This window comes from Giraffa tippelskirchi, chromosome 6 (assembly GCF_054371585.1).
Source record: "Giraffa tippelskirchi isolate mGirTip1 chromosome 6, T2T-mGirTip1v1.2.pri, whole genome shotgun sequence".
In the NCBI taxonomy this organism is placed as follows: domain Eukaryota; kingdom Metazoa; phylum Chordata; class Mammalia; order Artiodactyla; family Giraffidae; genus Giraffa; species Giraffa tippelskirchi.
In genome coordinates, this window is record NC_137280.1 from 137,786,631 (window position 1) to 137,793,436 (window position 6,806).

The following is a 6,806-nucleotide window of genomic DNA, read 5'->3' on the forward strand; positions in this document are numbered from 1 at the left end:
TTCCCTCCATAAATATTAACTGAGCACTGATTATATTCCAGACCATGTTATGAGCTGGGAATACATGGTGATGGGACTGACAGGGTCACTGCCCCACGATGCCATGTGCTCCACCACACCAGTCCGGCTCTGAACACAGCACCCGCCAAACATCCTGTGCCTGGGAGGGCAGGACTCCCCCACTGCCCAGGGCCTCGTCCACAGCTGCCGGAGGCCCAAGAGTAAGAGGAGGCCCAGAATTATGAGATGGCCTGAATTCACACACCAGCAACGCTGCTAATTCCTGGATGTAAATCTCCTCCTTCTCCACGCATCAGTTTCCCCATCAGTTTAAATGAGAGCTTAAAGATAAAGCGCACAGCTCCGAAGCCAGAAACCTGCAGGTTCCAGCCTGGCTCTGCCAGTGAACCAGCACCTTCACCTCCACCAGGCGGCTTAGCTTCTCGGAGCTCCAGTTTCCTCCTCTGAACAAATTGGTGACATGATAGCACCTAACTCGAAGAGGGTTTGCGGGTAGAGGGGATTAAACTAGGTAACACATAGAAAGCATGTCAGGACGCCAGGTGAATACTGGGCAAACGTAGAGTCCAGCTGCAGCTGGCTTCTACCAGATGAGGGTTCGAGGAGACCCGGAATTCCTGGGGCAGCCCAGCCACGAAGATCAGATCTGAGGTAACAAACAGCACCAGCTCAGCAAATGCAGATTTAATAGCCTAGTTTGGCTAGAATGTGGGAGGGAAACAGGCTGCAAAACCACCTGAGGAAAACAATAGAGGATGGTTCTCCAGTTAGCGGTTCCTCTCCCTTCCTCCCCCGCCCCTCTTACCTAGGAATTCAGTCCAGCACTGCCACCTGCTGGAACTTTGCAGGAAAGACACCTTCCCACTAGTTGTTGAGTCGCCCTGTCCGGCCGGACTCGTTGCGACCCCATGGACTGCAGCACACCAGGCCTCCCTGTCCCTCACCATCTCCCGGAGTTCGCCCAAGTTCATGTCCATTGCATCAGTGATGCCATCCAGCCATCTCATACTCTGACTCCCTCTTCTCCTTCTGCCCTCAATCTTTCCCAGGATCACGGACTTTTCCACTGAGTCCGCTGGTCCGCCAATTACCTGCGCCCACCGTTACCCACATACTCAGTCCAACACTGCCACCTGCCGGAGCTCTGCAGGAAAGACACCTTTCCCACTGGCTGGGGATCTTTAATTCCAGCCTGAAAAGATGGAGTCGGAGATGCGGGAGGGGTGTCACGCAGATAATTCCATTAGAAGAGATTTGAGCTCTGGAGCTGTGAGACTCAAGTTCAAAGACAGACTTTTCTAGTTAGCAGCCATGAGACTTTGGATAAACTATTTAACCTCCCTAGGACTCAATTTTCTCAACTATGCAACGGGAATAACAATGTCTCCTTGTAGGAAGATAATATGCGTAAAGTACATGACACAGTGAGAACTCAATAAAGGGTTTTTTCCCTTTGGATTTCTCCTCCCACCACACCACACCTCTGGGGTTTAGAAAGTGAGGTACAGTGCAGGGGTGTATCATCATCCCTGAGTGCTTGTCAAAAACACAGATGCTCCAATTATTAGAGAAATGCAAGCCAAAACTACAATAAGGTACCTCCTCACATCAGTCAGAATGGCCATCATTAATGAGTCTTCAAATAAATGCTGGAGAGGATGTAGATAAAAGGGAACCTTCCTACACTGTTGGTGGGAATGTTAGTTGGTGCAACCACTGTGGAAAACAGTGTGGAGGTTCCTCAGAAAACTAAAAACAGAACTAACATATGATCTAGCAATCCCACTCTTGGGCACATATCCAGAGAAAACAGTAATTTGAAAAGATATATGCACCACAATGTTCACTGCAGCACTGTTTACAATAGCCAAGACATAGAAGCAATCTAAATGTCCATTGACAGATGGATAAAGAAGATGTAGTATATATATGTGTGTGTATATATATATGAATATTAGCCATAAAAAATGCCATTTGCAGCAACATGGTTGCAACTAGAGATTATCATACTAAGTGAGTCAGAAAGAGAAAGACAAATACCATATTACACCACTTACGTATGGAATTTAAAATATGACGCAAATGAACCTATCTATGAAACAGAAACAAAATCAGAATCACAGACACAGAGAACAACAGACTGGTAGTTGCTAAGCGGGAGAAGGTTGGAGGAGGGGTGGAGTGGGAGATTGGAGCTGGCAGATGCAGGCTTTTAAAGATGGAATGGATAAACAGCAAGTTCCTACTATATGACTCAGAGAACTATGTTCAATATCTTATGATAAATTATAATGGAATATTTTATATATATATGTATTTGAGGCACTTTGCTATACAGCAGTAATTAATACAACACTGTAAGTTAACTATACTTCAGTTAAAAGAAATACAGATGCTCAGGCCCCAAGCCTGGTCTCACTCAGTACAGTCATCTTTTAAGAAAGACAGTCTCCTCATTCTTCAAAGGAGTCAAAAACCAGGAGTAAGTCCTAAGTAGGTGCACACTGGCCTGGGACAGGAAGCAAGCTAGATTCCAGAATCTATGTGCTTTATGGTACAGGGGTCCCTGCTTATCCATGGGGGATCCATTCCAAGAGCCCCAGGAGATGCCTGAAACCAGATAGTACCAAATCCTGTATATATCAATACTATGATTTTTCCTATGACTATATACCTATGATAAAGTTTAGGCACAGGAAGAGATTAACAATAACTAGCAATAAAATAAAACAATTACAACAATATACTACAATAAAAGTTACATGAACTTGGCCTTACTCTCTCTCGAAATATCTTATTGGACAAGTTTAACGCCTTTTCCGTCTTAACTGAGCACTTATTCTGCACTGTGGTAGCAAATTTTCCAATTTGAGGCACAACAGTAAAACTAGCACAAATTGCTTTTTCCTTCTCCACAATTTCACGGATAGAAGATTCATTCTTACCACAGATATTCACAACCTCAGCAAACAATTTCATCTTTATTAAGTCAAGAGCTTTCCCCTTTTCCCTTAAACATAGCGTTTTATCGCTTCACTTTGGTATATCCAAATTGCCAGCATCACTGCTCTGGGGCTTTGGGGTCATTAGTAAGTCAAATAAGGATGACTTGGACACAAGCACCATGAGACCGCAAAGTGGTCTGAAGCGAAGTTGGTTACTGAGTGACTAATGGACAAGTTAGCTGAACACAAGGGTGATTCACGTCCTGGGCAGGACAGAGCGGGACAACCCAAGATTTCACCACATTACTCAGGACAGCGTGCAATTCAAAACTTAAGAGTTATTTACTTCTGGAATTTTCCATTTATTATTTTTGGACCTCAGTTGACCACAGAAAGCAAACTGCTGCAAGTAAAAGTGAGGATAATGGGGGACTGTACACAACTGATGTATAGTTTTCAAAGTTACTCAGAAATACTTACTTAGAAGGCTGCTCTACTGCTGGTCTGGCTTGTGACCACTGTTCTGACTTGCCGCCATCCTGGGTCCCCAAACGCCCTCCTGGTGTTCAGTCGACTCTGACACTCCCGGACCCCTGATTCTGTAGAAACCCACTTCAAGTCTTCCCCATCTTCAAAAGCTCCACGTGAAAATGACAGTGTGTCTGGAGGGGTTTGTTCCTCTGTAGATTCATGGCTCAGTGCCAGAACAAAGCCCTGGGCAAATGGAAAGTACAGCATGGAGAAAGGGGCTGGAGAAGAGGTGAGCACCCATTCACCCAGTGAAGTCTGAAGGTCCCTCTGCAGGTGTTGGGGGTCCAGTGAGAACAAGACAATCCCCAGAGTCCCAGCCACAGATGCTGCCTCCCTTGCAAGTTAGCTGTGGGGGAGGAGAGCACAGGAGGGCTCCTCCTACCCGGGGACCCTGGTGGTCCCACACTGGCTTGGAGTCCCTCTCAGCTACAAGCTCCATTCATCACCCTTTGTCACCCTTCTAGGTCCACCTCTGAGGGGACCTTCCGGGGAGTGGCCTCCCAGAATCCCAGCTCTCCTCCCAGCCCACCCCAGAGCTGGAAGTGAGCTCTCCTTCCATCCTGCATCCCTCCCCTCCCCTGGGGGTCCATCACATCCACTCAGAGCCCAGGCCACGGGCAGGCTCTGATCCCCTCAGGGACCTCTCAGGGTCTTGGAGATGCAAAAAAACTTTTTCTGAAAGCATGAGTGAGCGAGTGAGGTCAGTCAAGAATAGAAGGGGCCAGCTATTCCACGGTCCTGACCCTGTAAAGGAAGCTGATTGGTGACAGGAGAATGTGAGTCATTTGGGTTTATCTTGTCTACCTGAGAAGCCACCTGGCAGGCAGCACCACCAAATGAAAGAGAAGGCAGCCGGGTTTGAGACCACAGGAAGAGTGAACAACTAGAGATTGTGCTCAGGGGCGACTGGGTTACCCAGTGGGTTCAGGCAGTGTTTCTACACAGTGGGTCCGTGGATGCCTAATTTGAGAGGTGATCTGTAAGAACAGAGGCCACAGTTAGATTTGTTTAGTGAATGCAGCACATTCCTCCTCTTTTTACAGACCCACAGCACTAAGGCACTGAGCAGTTGTGCTGCAAAGTCAGCAGTTTAACCAAGTGCTTCCCACACTGAATTACTTTTGTTTTGGTTTGTTTTAGTAAAATCTATTTAACATCCCAAGGAACTAGTGTGTCCACAGGACATACTCAGAAAACAAGAGAGTGCTAGTTATTTAGATGTCTGTCTCTCAAGGAGGCAATCTATGATGATCTGGAAAATGTTTCTTCCTCTGTAAAAAAAGAAAAAGAAAGAAGGAAAACTCTGTATTTTACAGGAATTATAGCTTTAAAACAAAAGGACAAAATTCCAATGGTTGACAGTTATGTACCAGTCAGCCACGTGGGAAGGGGGAGGAATCTGCCATAAAATCTCTTTTGCCCTCTGTCCATGACTATAGATACGGCCTTTTAACAAGTGACTTTTCTGGGCCCCCTGTTCCTGTTTTGTAAACAATCACGAGGATCAAACAAGTTACTACCTAATATATTGTGAATAGCTCTTATTATTGCAAACATACAAATTTAGTGATTTCCTTTGCCACTCCCTTGATAAGCTTGATAGGCTTATAACTTAGTAAAATAGCCCTTTGTGTGACATAATTTTGGAACAGAGAACGTTTACAAAGGGAGGATTCATCTGCGGCTGGGTTGCTGCTAGGAAGACTTCCTGGAGGAGTGGAAAGGTGAGTAGGGCGTGGCCTGGGCAGGGAGGACGGTCCCCATATATAAATAAATAAGAAAGGACTGTCCCGGGAAGGGAAGGGTGTCAAGTGAACACAGGCATGGAGGTGCCCAAGAGAAGAGCCTGGGCCTTGTTCACTCAGCTGTCGTTCTCAGTCAGAAAGTCCGGTCCCAGGAAGCCTGCTGCTGACCGGAGGTGAGCCGACCACTGGGAGCTGGCAGCTCTGCTCTATCTGCTGAAGAACAGAAGCATCGCCAGGTCATGGAGGTAACAAGAACTGACAGGTGGTCTTCTGAGCAGAAGGCAGCGTTTGCTTCCCCAGTGTGCAGCATTTGCTTCCGGGCCGCTCTGCGAGCCTCCCACCGCCACCCCCTCCCTAGCAACCCCTCCAGGGCCAGGCTGGCTGGGAATCGCATCACTGAGAGAGGCAGAAACTCAGTGGAGCTCACTCAAGTGAAAGGCGGTTGGGGAGAGATTCGGGGCCTCTCGGGGAAGGCAAGCAAGGGCAGGGGGCAGCGAGACTTGGGGGAAGAACGGAGAAATACTGAGTGCCAGGGGCTCTCTCTGACTTCTTCTGTCTCATTGTCTGAGTCAATTTCCATCCCCTGTCTCTCCCTCCCTCTCTCTATCTCACACACATCTCTATTCCAGTCTCTCCCTCTATGTCTCTTGGTGTTTTTATCTCTGTGTTTCTGTCCATCTCCTTGTATGTATGTATGTGGGTGTGTCTGTCTCTCTCTGATGCTTGTTGCAATCTCTTTCACTTTCTAAGTGCCCCTCTTTCCCTCTCCCTCTCTCTCACTGCACGATCTCCCACCTCTAGTTTCTCTCTGCTGGTCCTCTTTCTCTATTTGCTCCTCAGCATACATGGTACACAAATCACCACCACAACCCCCAACCCTGGAGCCTGCTTGACCTCTTAGCCCAGTGCTGAACAGCATCAGTAACCCACTCTCTTTCAAGAGAAAATCTGAATGACCCAACTCAGAGAGCATCAGAGAGGCCAGGGAGAATCCTGTGATGACACCATGATGGCTTCTTTAAAGAAGGGGTCTCAGAGGGGTGCTGTCCTTCAATGTGGCTTTTCCAGCAGGACAGAACTGCCCTGCACAGTGGGAAGGGCACCCACTAGGAGTCATGGGATTGGGTCTCCTATGAGCTCCCATGGAACAGCTATGTGAGCTGAGGCAAGACACTGCCCTCTCTGGGTCTCAAATATCCCACCTATAAAAGGAGCAGTTGGATAAGGTGTTCTGTTAAGAACACTTCTAGCCCCCAAATTCTATGATGTTCTCTTTATAAAACAGGTCTGGAGACCAGGAAAAGGTGAGAAGAACCTGAGAAGTGACAGAAGAGTGTTACTAAAATAAAAAAAGGAAAAATGTCCTGTCAGAAATGATTGGTTAGAAATGTGTCCAGGGCAGGCTTTGAGAATGACAGGGCAGGGGGTAGGGGCCGGGGGGTCAGGGCCAGTGGTAACGGCTGTTATTCCCAGGGTGGAGCGGTGGGCCAATGGCTCCTCTTCACCTGCCGAGGCTGTTGTAGGTGCAGATTCCAGCCCTCTCCCCACTGGTCTGATGCAGTGT